Raw genomic sequence first — 20,252 nt, 5'->3', positions numbered from 1 at the left:
ATGAAAACTTTAACTTCCCAGATATAGATTAGCAAACAAATGCTACTAATAGTAGTAGGGCCCAGTTGTTCTTGGAGGTGATAGATGGCAGTTTTCTTCATCAGTCACCAAAGGAACAAGATTCAGAGTAACAGCCGTGTTAGTCTGTATTCGCAAAAAGAAAAGGAGTACTTGTGGCACCTTAGAGCCTAACCAATTTATTTGAGCATAAGCTTTCGTGAGCTACAGCTCACTTCATCATAGAATCATAGAATATCAGGGTTGGAAGGGACCTCAGAAGATCATCTAGTCCAACCCCCTGCTCAAAGCAGGAACAATCTCCAACTAAATCATCCCAGCCAGGGCTTTGTCAAGCCTGACCTTAAAAAACTCAAAGGAAGGAGATTCCACCACCTCCCTAGGTAACGCATTCCAGTGCTTCACCACCCTCCTAGTGAAAAAGTTTTTCCTAATATCCAACCTAAACCTCCCGCACAGCAACTTGAGACCATTTCTCCTTGTTCTGTCATCTCCTACCCCTGAGAACAGTCTAGATCCATCCTCTTTGGAACCTCCTTTCAGATAGTTGAAAGCAGCTATCAAATCCCCCCTCAGTCTTCTCTTCTGCAGACTAAATAATCCCAGTTCCCTCAGCCTCTCCTCATAAGTCATGTGTTCCAGTCCCTTAATCATTTTTGTTGCCCTCCGCCGGACGCTTTCCAATTTTTTCACATCCTTCCCGTAGTGTGGGGCCCAAAACTGGACACAGTACTCCAAATGAGGCCTCACCAATGTCAAATAGAGGGGAACGATCACGTCCCTCGATCTGCTGGCAATGCCCCTACTTATACAGCCCAAAATGCTGTTAGCCTTCTTTGCAACAAGGGCACACTGTTCTCATATCCAGCTTCTCATCCACTGTAACCCCTAGGTCTTTTTCTGCAGAACTGCTGCCTAGCCATTTGGTCCCTAGTCTGTAGCGGTGCATGGGATTTTTCCGTCGTAAGTGCAAGACTCTGCACTTATCCTTGTTGAACCTCATCAGATTTCTTTTGGCCTAATCCTCTAATTTTTCTAGGTCCTTCTGTATCCTATGATGCAATTTTAGATTTGTTTTGTATAAATAGTAAGGAAATCATAGAAGAGCTAATCATAGGAAATAACCTTGGGCTGAGTGATCACAAGTTGATTCAGTTTAATTAAATGGAAGGATAATCAAAGTTGTTACTACCTGTTAGTAAATATTAACATTTTTTCCTGCATATTAAATTCATTTGCATATTAACTATTCCCCCCAGAATCTTATACGACATTAACAAAGAGTTTGTCTGCATTCTAAGGCCCAGAGTATTGGCTCTTAACATGTGAGTGTGCTATATACAGGAACTTTGTGTGATCATTTATTGGGCTGTACTGCATTATTGTGGGTTTCTCCAAGTCTGTGGGAATATAGATATCTAAAGGAAAGACCCCCTCAAACGAATAAAAGTATCTACAAAAGTATTGTTATAAACAAAATTGGGTGATTAATAAGGGATACTTATTATTGAAGATGGGTTCTGTAATGGAGGAAATCCCATTGAAAAATGTTTTTAACTCATTAAGAACTGGTGATTGTCACAGCTGTCAGTAATAATGACCGGGTTAGGGATTCCTTTTCAATCATCTTTAAAAATCCATCAGTAATTAGAAAAACAAATCACACAGTAAATTAATCATGGGAAAGTATTTTCCCTCAAAAAGGAGGTTTTGTTTGTCTCACCCTACGAAAGAAAAGAGGGTTGAGAAGTTAGTTTGGGGATGAACACTGTCAGCATTCCACAACCATCTGCAGGGGTGGGCAGGTACCTGTTCTTTCTGTATGGCGCTGTATTCATCTTTGAGATTAGGAAATGTTTGCCAACAAAGGAAAAACTCTCAAGAATTTAATAAACTATGTTATTATACAAGGGACTACTGTATTTGCACTAAAGAGCAATTAATAAAAGCAATCTTTGGAAATACGTTTGCAAGTTGTTTAAAAAGGAGGCAGAGAAACAGTACAAATATGTAACTACCCATGGGAATATTTCATTTGCCCAGGCTGCAAAGTGTAAAAATAATTCTTGGGGTTCTGCTTGTCTGAATACGTGAGAACCGGAGAACAAAGATTAAAAAGTCAGGCTGCACAAAACCAACTCCTTCCTGGCAGCCAGAAAATCACTGTAAAACACTCAAAGGACAGAGAGGAAAGAGAAACAAACACAAAGAGCAAAGGAAGGAGTTAAAACAACAATTGGAAGGTGTAAGTAAATGCCTCCTTGTCTTGTAATTCGCAAGAGGCAAGAAATAAAATTGGAGGAGTTCAGGAACAAATTAGAAAGCTTAAGAGAAGCCGAGGTGGAAAAACTAGGCTAGGAATCTCAAAAACACAACACAGGAGTACAATGTCCAGTTACAGCAGTGGCAAGGCTGGAAAGTAAAATTAAATAAAAATATTGGAGGAACAGGTCAGAATGTTCAGAGGACAAACAGCCTCTAAATCCTCTCCTCCCTTCAAGTTGTTCTTTTCCCTCTCTCAAACTTATTTACAGCTGTGGTTGATGCAGCTGCTCCTTCTGTGCTAATCTTGCTTGCTTTTTTCTTCTCTGGGTTGTGTAATGATCAAAGAGATTCCTTACTTTCCAAACTTCTTCTTTAATGAGTACCCACTTGGCTTATGTGTTCTTGTCTTATATTTATTTCTATTGCCTTAAAGCAGCCTTACAATGTAATATGTTATCTGAAAAATCATAATTGAACTATGTTATAGGATTTAAATCCAGCACCTTGTCATCTGTTGTGTTTTTTTTTTTTTTTAAAGCACTGTAATTGTAAGAAAATCATGTTTGCATTTGTGTACGTTAAGGCTGATTGAACAGTTATTAGCTGCTGACTCTACTTTGTTTTTTAATTAAGACTAATCTTTGTGTATTTTTTTTAAATGGTTAATTTTTGTTTTGTTTAAATTTAAGAGATAATAAGAACTATCAATTTTGTTAACACACAGGACAGAGCTGAATACTGATTTACATGCTCACTTCATAGTGGCTGAACTGTCTTTGTGTACATGGGCAGGGGGAGCGGGGAGTTCTTTAAGTGTTTTTTCTTTATATCATGACACTCTGTCTAGTTTTATCTTGTTATCTTAAATACTAGAGAAACTGTGTTAATTTAGATGATATTTAAATTTTATATTTATAAGAATGTTTTGTGGTAAAAGTTTCTCTTGTCTCTACCCACCTTCCCCCTCCTCCCCCCGTTTTTAAAGAAAAGCTTACACATCTGGTTTTGCAAAGAGTTGAAGGAGAGGGGAAAGAAGAAACCCTTTAGCCATAAATTGTAAGCTCTAATATCTGGCAGTCAGCACTGTAAAAAACAGAATACTTACTTTTTATGACACTATTTTTAGAAATTAATAAAGCAGGTTCAAGTAAAAACAAAGTACCAAAAATGCTAAAACTAAGTTTTTAAATAAGACCAGTAAAACTAACAGTTAACAATTTTTAAATCCAAAGGTCAAACATGCAATATGATTTTCAAGCAGCAAAATTAACTTTTTGTTTTTAGTAATCCTAGCATAACTACTAAACTCTTGTCCCTTTTTTCTGCACAGCAGTGCTCACAAGGTAAAAGTAAAGTAAATTGCTTTGTCAGTTAAATGAATATAATTAAAGTCTCAAACAAAAAAATACTTTTTTGAACGTTTCCTGAAAGTTTTAAATAAAAGGTAAGCTGCCTAAATCAATTTGTTTAATTTTTGTTGTTGTTTAATTTTGGTTTCCTAACATGCACTATTTTAATTAATTTAAATTGTAATGTTTTGTCTTGTATGTGACACAACATTGGTCTTGTTCTCTCTCTGTGTGTGTGTGCGTGTGTGTGACATAATTATTTTGTTTTTTATGTTGGTTCTTTTTACAACTTTATATACATCTGCCACAAAGAGTTTCACAATTGCCATTCTCTCTTCCATGGACAAGTGAAACATGCACTGTTATTTTCTAAACCATCTAGGTTCCCCCCGTATGTTAATAGCTTATGCCTTGCCATGTAGACTCAGGAGGAGCACTGCAAGCTGTTACCTGAGCTGCTAAAGCTACTACAACAGGCTGGTCTAAAGTGTAACCCAACCGTGGCACAGCTGCTAACAAGCTGTTTCCTTTTTAGAAATTATTTTGTCTAAAAACAGACACCATCTCAGTAAAAGGTAAACCTAATTTTGCATTTGCCTTTACCTATCCATGTCCCTACCTTCTAATCCCTTACTGGCTACCACGGAAATTTTATACCTAACTTTGCTTCTCTCTCTGATCCCCTGTACCACCGTGTGAAGAAGGAACTGCAGTAATGCTGAACAGAGGAACACACAAAGGCAGTTACTGTCTTGGGGAAAACCCTGTAACCTCTGCTGCAGGTCTGGCCCTACCACACCTTTTCGTTTGCAGGTTACTACACAAGAAAGAGCACTCTTTCTTTTTCTTGTACATCCCACCCAGCCCAGTATGCTAATCTCACTCCTGTGTTGTGTGCACTGAAAGATTTTGCTTCAGTTGCCCTTCCTAACTCCACATGGGTCTGGAGTGCCCTCACAGAATTTCTTTCTTTCTGACACTCTCACAACTTAGTATCCTCCGATGGATCTCCCTTGTCTTATTCCTCTCTCCTTTCTTGCATTGCTCCCCTTCCTTCCCCTGACTTTGTTCTCAATGATAAAAGCTATAGTAAAATGACTGTTTCACTTTCAAAATTCTGTGGCTAATCCTCTTGCAAAATTGAAGTGCTCAAGAGAGCGAGAAATTAGACTTTTTCCACACACAATCATCAGCACTCTAACTCCTCCAGTTAATATTCCAGAAACTGTCTGTTTCAGCAGTCAGCACCACAAAGACAGTGGCTGACTTGCAGTACTACAGAAGCAAAGTGCAGCGTTAACAGACCTGTGATTAAACATGTACAAAAAATTGTCACAGGATTCACCCTCACCTTATGAATCAACATTGCAACAGAATGCTGTTTGCTCATGTACAAAGGCCGTACTACCCAAACTGGTATTTTATCAGAACAAATCAGGAAGGATCTGATACATTTAGTTCATGATGTACTTTCAGGGAACAGACCAAACAATGTAGAGATTAAAAACACTTGGCTGGTGGCCACAAATGAAAAAGGAAGTAAAAGAATACTGTGGCAATTGATTATTTTCTGCACAGATTAAACAACAAGTAGTTAAAACAACGCTCCCCTTAGACCACAAAGAAATTCAGGACAATGGTATAATTTTCAGATTAATTTTGTGGAACCGTTACCAAAGACTAAAAAGGGAAACAAGTACCTGTTGGTGGTGGTAGACCCATTCTCAAAATGGACTGAAGTTTTCCCAGTGTATGTTAGTCTGACCTCGGTAGTATGCACATTGTGAAGGAAAGAATAATTAAATTCATGGGGGTAAATAGAAAGAGGATGTAATGTAACCTGGGTCTATCAAAGGTAGATCATGTCAGACTAACCTGATTTCCTTCTGTGAGGAAAGTAACGGATTTTTTTTTTCTAGACAGGGGAAGTAAAGCAGATTTAATACACTTGACTTCAGTAAAGAACTTGACACAGTACCACGTAGGAAATTATTAAGGAAAATGGGGATCAGTAAGAATAAGATGGATAACGAACTAGCTAAAGGGGAGAAGGCAACAGGTTGTTCTGACAGACGAATGATCAGACTGAAGGAAGATTACTCAAGGATAGGTCTCGGGACCAATTATTCAATATTTTTGTTAAGGAACTTGGCACAACAAGTAGGAGTGTGCTAATAACATTTGCTGGTGATACAAAGATGGGAGGCATTGTCAACACCGAGGAGAATTGGCATATTATACAGGAATATCTGGATGATTTGAAGTTTCGATTGACAGAAATGGGATGAAATTCGATAGGACTAACATGGAAGGTCATGCACTTAGGATCTAACAACAAGAATTTATTCTATAAGCTGGGGGCTCATCAGCTGGAAGTGACAGAGGAAGAGAGAGACCATTGTGTGTGGATCAATCACAGGATGACTACGAGCCACCAATTCGACGGGGCTGTGAAAAAGCCAAATATGATCCGCGTATGCATCAAGCAAGGCATTTCCAGTGGGGAGAGAGAGAGAAGTATTAATGCCATTGTAGATGACACTGATAAGACCTCCTTTGGAATACTGTGTACACACCTCGTCGCCCATATTCAAGCAAGATGAATTTACACTGGAATAGGTGCAGAGAAGAGCTACTAGGATAATCAGAGAATGGAGGGCTCATCTGACGAGATGAGATGGAAAGAGTTTGGACTCTTTAGTCTAGCAAAAAGAAGGCTCAGAGGGGATATAATTGCTCTCTCTGAATACATCAGCAGTATATACCAGGGAGCATGGAAGAGCTATTTAAGCTAAAGGACAATGTTGGCAAAAGAACTGACCATGAACAAATGCAGGCTGGAAATTAAAAGAAGGTTTCCAGTCATTAGAGGGGTGACGTTCTGGAACAGCCTCCCAATAGGAGTTGCGGGGACAAACAACTTAATTAGTTTTAAGAGAGTTGGACAAATTTAGGAGTGTGATTGCATGACAGGGTTGCTTGTGCTGGTAGGAGGCAGGGCTCAGCAGCTCTGGGTCTCACTTCTGGTTCATGTCTCATGTTCCTAAAAGCTTATGCTTCAGGGTTTCAGCCAGCCACCTTCAGGAGTCAGGCAGGGATTTCCCCTTAACCCCCAATGTATTTATTTTTAATCTCCTTCCTCCGAAACATCAGGGATGGCCATGCCTGGAGATGCGACATTGGCAGGATCATCAAGGGCTCTGAGGTGGCAGTAAACATTCTCTCTTTCTCTCTCTCTCAGGTGCTTGGCTGGCTGATTTTTGCTCACATCCTCGGGGTCTAACCAATTGCCATATGTGAGGTTAGGAAGGAATTTTCCACCAGGTCAGGCAGTGACTTGGTTTTTTCACCTTCCTCTGCAGCATGTGCGGCCAGGTCAACTTGCCAGGATTATTTGGGTACATCTCACTTAATCATCTCACTTAATTCCTGCAATGGTGGGGGCCTGAGGCACTGGTGCACCTTGGTCTCTCCTATTCTCTGCCTGTGGCATATAATAGTCTAGTCTCCTGTGGGCTGTAATACTTTGGTCTCGTTTTGGTTGTTGGGGTTAGTGGGGGAGTGCTGGGTGCTGTTGGTGGCCTGTGATATACAGGAGGACAGACTCTCTCATCTTGTAGACCCTTCTGGCTTTAAATTCTATATGATTGGGGCCAAGAAATAAGGGTCAAGTGTTTAAAAAAGCATTAGTGCCCACCCACTCCTAAAATTGAAAACTAAGCCATGCTGCAGGCACAGAGTGCTTTCAGGTAGCAAAGTCACACTGGAATGTCTGTATAAAGGAAGAGGTACCATTCAGAGTTTCAAAGAGGGATATCCATGTACACATGTTCAAGAACAGCCTGCAGCCTTGCCTGTGATGAAAGGGGTGTATAATGGCCTGCTGAACCGGATGCAATGGATATTCTTTAAGAATCTGATGAGGTTTTTAATGGCTGGGATTTATTATGGCATAATACAGTATATCCCATTCACATAAAATCCAGTTTGCTGCCAAAATACATGCACTACATAAAGTCCTAGTAGCAATGGGACTATGATATTCCCCAGGATGTGACCTGAAGGGCTGGACTGCTGTGTCCCCTTCGCTCTCCAGCCTGTGATGCTTTTTACACTGCTTTGCTGGTGAACAGCAACCTCTCCAGGCTCTGTGCACACACACAGAGCCACCAGCATGTAAAATTACTCCTAGCTAGATACATAAATGCTGTGCCCAGCCATCCATGAATTAGACTGGGTGACACCTCCATATACCTCAGCCCCAGCCTTGCTCCCCAGAAACGTTCATCTTGTACTGCTCAGTAGCCCACTAGATAGACCGTTTGTCATTCCAACACCGGGTAATAATTATGCACCAGGCTTGTTGACCTAAGTAGAGATTCTCAAACACTTCAACCAAAATGCACTGGTTTAGATAAAACAATAAAACAAGTTTACTAAATAGACAAAGATAGATTTTAAGTGATTACAAGTATAGATGCCTATAAGTCAGAATTGGTTACAAAAGAAATAAAAGGATAAATGTGTCCTAATTCTTCAACGTTACCAAGGCTCATAGGTTTAAAAGCATAAAAGGAGTTTCTCTCTCCAAAAGCCTACAGCAGTCAGTACTGGTTGGAAAACGTCCAGGCCAAGACCACTCCCCCAGTTCAATTATGCATCTTTTGTCATTTAAGCGATCTCACTGCCATGAGTAGTGATGAAGGGCGAGAGGTCATGTGGAGGTCACGGTCTCATTTTTATACTCTCGTCCTTTCTTTGAGAATTACCCCCCACTGGGGTGCAGACAAACAGTCTCTCATGTATGTGAGGTTTGAAGCATTTCTGGGATGAAATGGAAATTACCCCATGGCTGAAGAATATCCAATTAAACAGGTAATGGCGCCTTAGAACCTTGCTGGCATATTAGGGTGTCTTTGTCTCTGAGACATTGGTTTGTGGGTGTTACTGAAATGTGTTGTAATTCCGAGTAACAGTCATACAGTAAAATCTCAGTTTTACACACACTGTTATACACATCTTAACAGACAATGATGTTCAGCAGATTATGAGTTTTCAGATGTTGCCTAACAAGGCATACTTTGTACAAAATATATAACTATATACAAGTGGTGAACATGGGGCACAGGGTGTCAGAAATGGGTGCTAACTGGTGTGCTAAACAGGATGCAACTGATATTCTTTAAGAATTTGAGGTTTTTAATGGCTGGGATTTATTATTGCATAACATCACACTCACAAATTCCAGTGTGCTGCCAAAATACAAAAACACACTACATAAAGCTTGTGTTTGGGACAGAGGATGTACAAGCCACATGGCAAAGAATATAAAAAGGCTGCTGCATCATCTCCATTTTGTTTTCAATTCTGCTTCTTATTTGTGGAGTAACTTTTGTACAAACTGAAGCTTTGTTCAAAGGACTGACAGACTCATCTAAGTGTTCCCGAGGGACTTTACAAGCCAGCAAATTCACCAGTGCTGCTAAGAACCTGATATATGGGCTCTGAAGTCTTATGTAGGTATCTGATTGCTTTGACCATTTAATGACTCTCTGCTTGTTCTTTTATTATAAAACCTATAATTTTAGATACGAAATGACTGACTGGCAACGTGGTATTTTGGGTGAGATCCAAACTAGTGTTGACCTGGTAATGTGGCTGGCCCTTTGGGGATCAGAAGAACACTTTGTATAATGAGCAGAGTTTTAAATAACACCTCACCTTACTGGACGTATGTACTGATTGGAAGCCAGAGAACTGGAATGCAATAAAAGGGGCTATGTGATTTCTTCTTTTTTAGCTTCTTGATAGCCAGTGTGGGGGGGGGTCAAGAGCACAATTTGCAACTGGTTGGTGAATCTAACTGCAGTGTAAACCACGAGCTTGGGGAGAATCTGCTCTCCTTTTTGCAGCCTGCCCTGACCTTAGCATTTTCAGTGTGGGCTACCCTAGCACCTCAGGTCACAAGACCTACGCCAGCACAGATTGAAAAAGAAATGCTGGCAGTTTTTTCCTGGCTGTGAGCAGTTTAATGAATGTTTATGGGCAGATATTAGTTAAGGTAGAAAGAGGCCATGACCTGTTGGAAAGCATGTTACAGAAGCCATTGTGCAAAGCATGATCTAGATTATAAAAAATGACAATAAAATGGTAAAAATATTCATTAAATGTGAAATAGAGGCCCAACAGGGAGCTTTTTACAGTGGACATGCCTTCAAGCTGTTGTAATGAAAGCAAGCAGCTGTAGAAAGAAGAAGCTGAAGCAAGTATGACTCAAGTACCACCCCTTTCCAGTGTGCACAAAATGATTCATCTTAACGAAGTCTGAGGGACTAATTGTGGTTGGAAATGCTCTTCCTCATCTACAGTGTCACTGAGTATATTATTGAGAAGTGTAAGAAGAGAGGCCAACATGTCCTATTCTGGCTGGCCATGAATGCTTCCATAAAAAATAAGTTTCAAACTGTGAAATCTGTAATCAGTACAGGATACAGAATCACTGAAACCACATTGGTTTCCTGGTTTTCCTTGATCCAAGATTATCAATTCTCTGTATGAACTGAACAGAAAAGATTCTCATTAGCGGACTACTCGCTTCTTCTGGAAATTGAGCTATTGCACAACACATCAAGTAACAGTGTGATAACTTGGAAATAGTAGTTTGCTGTCCATAGGAGTCCAGATGAATTAACACCAGCTAATGGCCCATAATTCACAAGTGTTTTATTTTGGCAATTCTCTGAAACATCAGTTCAGTTTCTCTTCATCTTTATTATATAGCCAAATTGTGTAGCTGAAAAATCAGTAAAAATTGCAAGAACTTGATTTTTAAAAGCACCAGCACATTCAAGTGCACATGTAGCATTTTTTAAAGTATTGCAACACACCTCACAATTTCTTTGTTAGGATCACTGCTTAGGAAACTTATGGACAGAGGAACAAAATCTTTAGTGCCCTCTTCTAGTAGACTTATTGAGCCCAATGCAATTAAACCTGAAGTAGTTACAGAAGAAATACAGGTATAGAATTCAAAACTACCTTGACTAATTGGACAATTGGTCTGAAATCAACAAAATGTAATTCAATAAAGACAAGAGAAAAGTACTGCATGTAGGAAGGAAAAGATCAAATGCACAACTACAAAATGGGGAATAACTGTCGATGTAGTAGTACTGTTGAAAAGGATCTGGAGGTTATAGTGGATCACAAATTGAATATGAGTCAACAGTGTGATGCACTTGCAAAAATATTCTGGAGTGTATTAACAGGAGTGTTATAAGTAAGACTAGGAAGTAATTGTCCCACTCTACTCAGCATGGGTGACGCATCAGCCAAAGTACTGTGTCCAATTCTAGGCGCCGCACTTTAGCAAAGATGTGGACAAATTGGAGAGAGTCCAGAGGAGATCAACAAAAATGAGAAAAGGTTTAGAAAACCTGACCTATGAGGAAAGGTTAAAAAAAAAAACTGATCTTGTTTAGTCTTGAGAAAAGAAAACTGAGTGGGGAACCTGAGGATAGTCTTCAAATATGTTAAGGGCTGCTATAAAGAGGACTGTGATCAATTGATCTCCATACCCACTGAAGGTAGGACAAGAAGTAATAGGCTTAATCTGCAAGCATGGGATATTTCGGTTAGATATTAGGAAAAACTATCTAACCATAAGGCTGGTTAAGCTCTGGAATAAGCTTCCAAGGGAGGTTGTGGAATCCCCATCATTGGAGGTTTTTAAGAACTGGTAGGACAAACACCTGTCAGGAATGATCTAAGTTTACTTGGTCCTGCCTCTGCAAAGGGGGCTGTATTTACTCACCTCTTGAGGTCCCTTCCAGCCCTACATTTCTATGATTCTATGATACAGTCCAGGAAGCTGGGGCAGATGAAATACTACAACAGGACTGCGTAACAGTTCCTCTCCCACTGCAAGTGGGAGACAATGCTAATTTCAGTCTAACTGCTTGAGTAACAGCTATGCCATCCACGAAGATGTTAGGTCATAACCATCCCAGGGGTCAGTCTCAATGGGAAGAATAGAAGACATTTATTCAAAGCCAAGGGGGATACTGGCTCTGTTTCTTGAGGACAGCTAGAATATTACCGTGCTGTGTGTGGTCAGATGTAACTCATGTCCATATGGACACTGATAATGAAAAACTACAAGGAAAGAAGCTCTGGGTAGTGGCTTCACCTCAGAAGCTGAACAGGCTACCGGAGAAGGCACTGTTCTGACAGTAGTTTAATAGATAATCCAAAAAGAGGCACAATAATGTTCTCATCTGTCATGAGGCTACTAGTCATCTCTCTTTCCTTGACTCCTGGGCTCTGTTCCAAGATTTGGGAAAGGAGTAGTCCTAGTGATTAGAGCAAGGGATTGGATGACAGGAACTGGAGGACTCCTAGGTTCTATTCCCAACTCTGGGGAGGGAACAAAGTCAAGGTCAAGTAGTTACCGCACCAGAATGGACATCAGGACTCCTGGGTCCTATTCCTAGCTCTGCCACTGACCTTATGTGTGACTGTAAATCACTTAACCTCTGTACCTCAGCTCCCCATTTCTGAAACTGGGCTAACAAGGTTTACCTACCACAATAGCATGGCTAGGTGTTCTTCATTGTAAAAAAACTGCAAGTTGCTCCGTCGGCTTGTGCCATAGAAAGACAGGTATTATTTATCACATTGTGTTGCAACGGAGTGACGATACACCAGCTCTAAATGTAATTTGTGTGCTCTGAATATCTGTGGCTAAATTTCTATATTCTCAGCAGGCTGGAGACGTCTGTGAAATTCACAGGGAGGAGGAATCCACTTGAATGTATCTGTACCAGGTGTGAGCATGTCTCAAGCCTTTGTTCTTCAACATTGCCTAGGGAGGTAATGCTACTTATGTCTCTGGAATGTGAAATGGTTTAGGGTAGAAAAAATTAATGCTGATCGCTAGTGTTGTCACTCAGCATAGGTAAAGGGAGAAAGTATTTGTCGTTGTGAAAGCTATTCGCACTGCTGTTAGTGGAAATCCTAAACTTGTGGGGCCTTGCATGAAGGGGTGGAGTGGGGGCAGAGCCTGGGGTGGAGCAGGGGGTCAAGCACCCCCTGGAAAATAATAAAGTTGGCATCTGTGCTTCTGTTGTCCCCAGTTCACGCAGCGGCTGCTTCCTCTTGTGTCGTGGCCCTCCAGCTGGATCAGTTCTGAATCTCTCCCCTTCTAGGTTAGGCCATAAACCAAACACAAACAAAAATAAACCTGGTAAGTATGTGAGGGGGGAAATGCCTCCCTCTCAGGATCTTTCAAAAGTAGGTTCTCCCTTCCCTCAGAGAGGGACCTTCAGGCAGTTGTGGATGGGGGAGATCCTGCCTTCCCTCAGGCGTTTTCTGAGGAGCTGCAAGGTGAAGGTCCTTTCTCTTCCCTGGCCTACCCCCAAGCGACCTGTTCTTCTCTCTTTTACTTCCCCCTCCAGCCTGTGTATCTCTCGCAGGTGTGGTGGAGCAGGGCCAGCTGAGCCCAGAGCAGCTCCTTAACCCTTTGCCCAGTGCAGGGTTTGTATACCTCGTCATTGCAGCAGAAGGCAAAAAAAATCCCAGGTCCCTGCCAGTCTTGCCAGGGGGAAAATTCCTTCCCACTCCCAAATCTGGGCCCCTGAGACTGTGAGCAAAACACAGGACACAATCAGATAGGCGCCTGGACAAACAGGTGCGTCTGGCAGCAATTTGACATAGGAGCCTGGTTCATACTTGTGTTTCTGCACCCTGTGCATTTTAGAAATTCATGGTCACTACTGAAAAAGATCTACCACCAGCATCCACGAGCTTCATCCTTGGAAAATGCTAAGTAATAGCATTGCTATCTTGCAGTAATATGGGTGAGCCAGATCTGAAAAGGAAAACATCATTTTGCTGTAACATATGTGTTAGGGGGCTTATTCCTTCACCCGCTTACTTTCCTGGTCCTTCTCGCATGAACAGAGAGCAACAATACCCAAAGCTCAAAGGTGCAAACAATTCAGTGTTTATTGGGGTGAACTTCCAGCAAGCATGATTCCAGTTTCCTTTCTTTGTGTCCCCCTTCCCAGCTCTGACACCACAGAGCCTTACTTGTGTCCCTGTTCCCATTTCCCCCCTTAGCAAAACATGATTCCAATTTCCCCACCCCCATTCCCTGTTCCCATTCCCCCCCCCCACACACACACACTTCCTGATTGACTGCAGACTATATAGTAAAACTTGAGTTCTGCTTAGCCATACCTTAACCAATCATTTTACTGAAATTTAACTAACCAATCCTAACATATTGTAACATGATTATTTAACCAGTTATATCCCACCACCTTAATTAGTTTGCACCCAGCAAAATTAATTATACAGCAGACAGAAACAATCACAGAACCAGACAGAGATTATACAGACAAGCAATAGGGAAATGGGGACTACAATGATAGAACAACACAGAAATGAGGATTTCACATCCCAGCTATTGATAAATGAGTTCTTGCCAGACAGGATGCTGTCAAACTAAGTTTCCTTTTACATCTTCTAGGCACTTCCCTTTCTCTGGAGGTGATGGGCACTATCAGGACAGGACTGTATTTCTAACAGCCCAATAGCACCTTATTTCAATGTGACTAGTTTGGAATGTAAAGATGTCACCGGTCGCTTCCCAGCTTATGGCTGCCTCTGCTGCTTAGCCAGAGGCCTTAGCCTAAGAACAGGTCCTCAGACTGTCACAGTGAGAAAAGGCCTTATACAGTCAGTGATTTTGGTTCTCTCTTTTATACCTCTATAACTAGCTAAGTGATAAGAAAACACCTAAATTCTTAGAGGTATAGGCCTTTACAGACAGGCCTGAATATCTATATCCTAACAATATGTAATATGATTGAAATATAGACCTATCACCTTCCATCATATAGTCGTATAGCCAGCCTTATGGGACTGACTTAGAAGACCATCCCAGAATCAGGCGCAGTGATAATGCTCCTGGCTTACGAGCCAGCTACCTCTGCAAGAAGGCAAACAGTGAAAGAGGCCAAGTGAAATTCCAAGAGACATTCACAGCAAGGGACTGAGGGGTTTCCCTGTGCCGTTGACAGACACCAGCTGGGTCAGTAGCAGCCACCCGAAATGAACTCTGTTTACCAAAGAGCTTTGAGATCTGCAGATATGTGTAGTGGCATCCATTCCACTTAGAGGCTTGGGGAGAAAGAAATGGGAAAGTAGGGATTTGTATGCACAAGGCAAGTCTCTGATTTCCAAACACACGGCGCTTGTGAACCTTCAGGAATCCTGTCCAACTCCGTTCATCTCAGAGCATTTCTGCAGAGAAAATGCCTGGGCCCTGTTCTCTTCAACAAGTTACACAGCTCAAGGAAAGCATACATGGCCCATCTCTATGGGTCAGAGCCTTAATTTCAAACATTATAGATTAGCTAATCTATTGAGTGTTCTTTGTCTTAAACTCTTGTTTTTTGTAACAATTTACCATCCATATTTAAAAACCTAAAAAAAGATTTCCATTCTCAAAGTTGACTCTCTAAAAGTGGCACTCCCTCATATCCATCACTGCTCATTGATGTCTTTATCAGATTTGCTCAGTTTACAGGTAAAAGATTTTTCTTCTGTACTGCCAGCCCTACAGATTCACTCTGGAATCAAAGTCAAGCTGGATACTTTCAGGCATACTCATCACCAGGCAATAAAAGTTCTACATCTTGAACTTAAGTAACAGTTCCGTTGACAGTCGGTTACCCAGAAGAGAAGCCAGGTCACTCTCCGACACTCAGAGCTGTAGTGCCTCTGCATGGCTAACAGGAATAGAAAGTATTCAGTGGGCCCCATTCGTATAATCTGGTCCATGCAGAAAGAACTTTATGCCTGTATAGAGTCCCACTGAAATCAGACTCAAAACAGGCACGTGGATTCATCCACCTGGATCATATTTCAGGACTAATGTTTTAATCAGGGAAGTCAGCAGATATGGCTCTGAATATATTGGGAAGTAGGAGGGATGAGTAAGGAGGTGTCATGTTTACATCGTCCCTTTTTGGACTAGAACCACGATTTACACATTTCAGTGGTGCAGCGCCTAAAAAGTTAAACACTTCCACAGAACTACGTGATCCAAGCAGACAGAAGGAATGCTGGAAGAGCAGAGAGAGAGAGCTGAATCAGACAGAGGGAATAATTTTCTTTTACAGACTGTTCATGCAGAAGGAGCCTTGTTTTATCAACACGAGGTCAGAAAGACAACCCAAAAGCTAGAACATGTGAGAATGGCTCTGAATGAGTATGGTGTAGGTAGGTACATGACTAGGTTATATACTATCATCCAGGATGGTTTGTAGGTGGAGATATGGTGGATGTGGGGCTGAGGTGGCACATAATAGCTGACATCTTCTAATTACAATGGTATGTGTATCCAGGCTGTGATACCTTATTTACTTACAGTATAAAACACGTTGGACCAGAGCTTCAGCTGGTGCAGTCTGGGATAACTCCATTGAGTTCAGTTGGAGCTACACTGATTTACACCAGCTGAGGATCTGGACATTAAGGTTTTTGGTTGTTTTGTTGTTTTTTTAATAAAGGAAAATCCAACCGTTAAAAAACCCCTCTTTGTCAAGGCACCTCAAAATAACTTGACTCTCAGAAATTAGAGCTGGAAAATACTTGTTAAATCATCTAGTCCAGGGGTTCTCAAACTGGGGGTTGTGACCTCTCAGGGGGGGTCACAAGGTTATTACATGGGGGATCACGAGCTGTCAATCTCCACCCCAAACCCCGCTTTGCCTCCAGCATTTATAATAGAGTTAAATATTTTTTAAAGTGTTTTTAATTTATAAGGGGGGGGGGGTTGCACTCAGAGGCTTGCTGTGTGAACGCGGGCACCAGTACAAAAGTTTTTGACAACCACTGATCTAGTCCCATTTACTAGGAGTCATAGGAGGATTATTCCCTACAAAGCAGTCTCCAGTTCTTTGTACAGCTGAGTTTTAAGTGTCCTAAGTGATGAGGCTTTCATCTCTTCCCTATTACATTCAGGTTCTTATACTGTGCTCCTCACTGTAGTATCTGAGTACTTTCCAGTAGTGCATTAAGCATCTGTGTAACTATATATCATGTGTGCCTGGGTAGTGTCTTGTTTTGTTAGGGTGTTTTGGGGGTATTTTTGGTAAATATATATGTTGCTCTGTATTTATGTTAGAGAAGAGGAGGTCAAAGAAATGTGCCTTGCACATGAAGTGGAAGGTGGTAAAGTTTGTGATGGTCCTTAGTTCCTGAGGGAATTCATGCCACAGTTTCAGACCAGCTGCCAAGAAAGTTCTGTCTCGCACACATACGAGCTTTATCCTTATTGTTGAGAGTTCCACTGTGCCGGAGAAGCAGAGATATTGACCACGGTCTTCATCCCAGAGCTTTCAGCTCTTTTAGATATCCTCGTTCCAGCCACATAGCTCTTTTCAAGGTCTCGGTACCTATTGTCACTTAATTCAGAATACTATGGGAAGCCAGCATAGGGAGCAGAGGACAGGTTTGAAGCGCCTGTGTTGAGGAGGTGCACTACAACGTTCTCTACTAGCTGGAGTTTCCTATGTGCCGAAGTCTTCATAACCAGGTATACTGCATTGCTGTCACGCAGCTGAGAAGCGACCAAAGGTGTGAATAACTAAGGCCCGGTTATTGTTCTCCAGGATGGAACGGAGTCCCTTAGTCAGAAATAGTAGAAAGCATTACTTGTGGATGCGGCTATCAGAGAGCTCAGAATCTGTGAGGACTTCAAGAGTACTCCTAGACCAGTGATTCTCAAACTTTTTTCTGCCAAAGACCCCTTTGGCACCTTACTAAATTTCCTGCACCCCTTTCATTTTTTATACATAAGTTTCATGTTATTATTATTCTATTAGTTAGGTTAGCGTATTATTTTAAAAAATTGTAATTAAAATAAGACTCACAAAGGAGCCAAAAGTAAAGTCTGCAACGATTGCAAGTTATTTACTTTTTGCAACCATTAAACTGTGTATCAAAGTCTAGGTAGGTATTATCATTAGAACATTAAGGAAAATGCAGTCATAAATCAAACCCACTATTACAACTGAGAAATCAGAGGTATTGGTATAAAAATATGAAAAAATAATACTATGGTTAAAACTAATTTAAACTGAAAACAAACTTTAAAAAAGTTCTGTTACTCAATGTGATGGGTGGACTTGCTTTTGTGAACGCAGTTTTGACACATTCGGCGCAATAGTTGAAAATTTCAGCCTAAGATCTTGCTTTACATCCATCTTGTGTCTATATTTAGATTTTAGTGAGACAACTGCCAAGAAACCACTTTCACACAAATAGGTAGTGGCGACCGGGATTAAAAATGGCACAGCTCAGATACTCTGACTTCTGTTGCAGCGAAAACTGGATCAATGAATGCTTTTTAAAGTCCATCTTCGAATCTCCATTACACAACAGTTCAGTAAGTTCCTCCTGTTGTTCAGTACTCAAATCCGTTGATGGTTTCACGTTTTTGACAAAGGATATCAAATCCAAATGTTGGCATCAGTCTTCACAGGGAAAGTATTCTCAAAAACTGTCATTGAGGTTTACCAAATGTTGAAGAATGTTATCTTTTATTTCCACTGAGAGTCAAATCATTTTTCACAGAAAAATTAATCTACTAAAGGCAAATAATTGAAATGGTCATTTGTCACACGATGGCACCACAACTGCAGCGTTTTTAAAATCACAACTTCTACTTTGACTTGCACATCAGACATGGTTACTGATATTCTCTGGAGACCTAAATTTAGTTAATTTAACCAAGAAAATCCACTCTGCCAAGTAGGTCACCTGTGATAGCCAAATATCATCTTTAAGACAGTTCAAATGAAAATAGTTTCAATGGAAAACAACAATATTTGAAATAGGCCTTTTTCTTCAAACACCTTCCCCCGGAATCACCAATGGACTTGTGTGTGTAGAAGTAATGTTGAGTGTTCACTTCCCATGTCACTGCAAAGAGCGTTCAATATGCAAAAAGATTAGCCACACCAGCAACATATGTCAGTTTGGAAGGCAATATACAGACTCAGCTGCAAGCGAGACACCAGTTGTTTTTTTACATTATCGCTCATGTCACGTATTCTACTAGATACTGTATTGTTTGACAGGGAAATAATTTCTAATTGCTTTCCTTGCTTTTCTCCTAGCATTATGTTTACCATGTCCTTTACTGCTATAAGTATTAGTTCTTCAACAATTGCATGTGGTTTTCCAGCCTTAGCAATTCTATAACAACTTTAGATGAAGCCTCGAGAGCTTTATGATTGACATGGGTTGTGTTAATAACACTGTTTTCCAACCTTCAATTCACTTAATTTTCATTTGAAAAATTATACAGGCTTGTTTTTATACAGAACCTGCTTTGTGACTAAATGATGGCTGAGTCTGCCCGGTTTTAAACACTCATTAGAAATCACTTAGGGCATGTCTACACTTACCTCCGGAGCGATCGATCCAGCGGAGGTCGATGTATCGCATCTAGTTAAGATGCGATAAATCGACAGCCAAGCGCTCTCCTGTCGACTCGGGTACTCCACCACAGCGAGAAGCATAGGCGGAGTCGATGGGGGAGCGTCAGCAGTCAACCTACCACAGTGAAGACACTGCGGTAAGTAGATCTAAGTACGTCGACTTCAGCTATGTTATTCACCAGGCCTTAGTAATATAACATACACACTGTGGCAACTGTATATCTTCTTATATGGCACAGGTAAAGCCAAATTTAATGTAAATCTTGTCATACTTCCTCTTCTTATTTGTGCTTTCATTAAGTTTGTCACCTTCTGTATTTTTATCTTTCACCAGAGTGACAATTATTGATCAAGGATTCCCAATCATTAACTACACTTTTGTTGTTACTTTGATCCTTGTTAACCCAAATTTCACATTCTTTTTCAATAGTAGATACATTTTTCTGTTTAAGGCTTTAACTTTTTAACCACTGATCCATTTTTGTCACATCGCCCTTATTTTCACTTTAACTAAAATGATTTTGAGTAACCTTAGCTATGGAGCTGTGATGATGCCTCCAAAAATACACACACACACACACACACACACAGTTTAGTGATCTCAGGATTTCCTGGACTCAATTCCCAGCTCCACCATAGAGTCCTGAAACCCTATACACTTCACTTTGCCTGTATTTCTTTCCCCCTAAATAGAGGTATTACTTTCCTGTCTTGTAGAAGTGTTCTGAGTCTTTACATTTGTGGCAGAAAAAGTACTTCTAAAGCCTCACAGGGATCATGTAATCCTGAATGAGCAAGCACCAGTACTACAGAACACCCCCACCAGTGTGGGAACGTCCCTGCCAGCTGGACCTCTCATGCTCAGTGCTTCTGGCATGTTCTGGCCCTGGCTTAAGGGATGGATCCTAGTATAACACACGGTGGGGGACCCCACTTTGGGAACCACTGTCTTAGAGTATGGACTGAATTGACCAATGTTGGGTGTTCATCTTCAGGCAAAGGAGACAGCACCATGACTGCATACTCCTCAAAATATTTTCCTCTGCCACTGGCTTCACCTCTGTCTTGCTCGGGTTCAGCTTCAGCCAGCTGTTCTTCATTCATG

This window comes from Chelonia mydas, chromosome 3 (assembly GCF_015237465.2).
Source record: "Chelonia mydas isolate rCheMyd1 chromosome 3, rCheMyd1.pri.v2, whole genome shotgun sequence".
In the NCBI taxonomy this organism is placed as follows: domain Eukaryota; kingdom Metazoa; phylum Chordata; order Testudines; family Cheloniidae; genus Chelonia; species Chelonia mydas.
The sequence above is the reverse complement of the archived record's forward strand: the minus strand, read 5'-3'. Positions refer to the sequence as shown.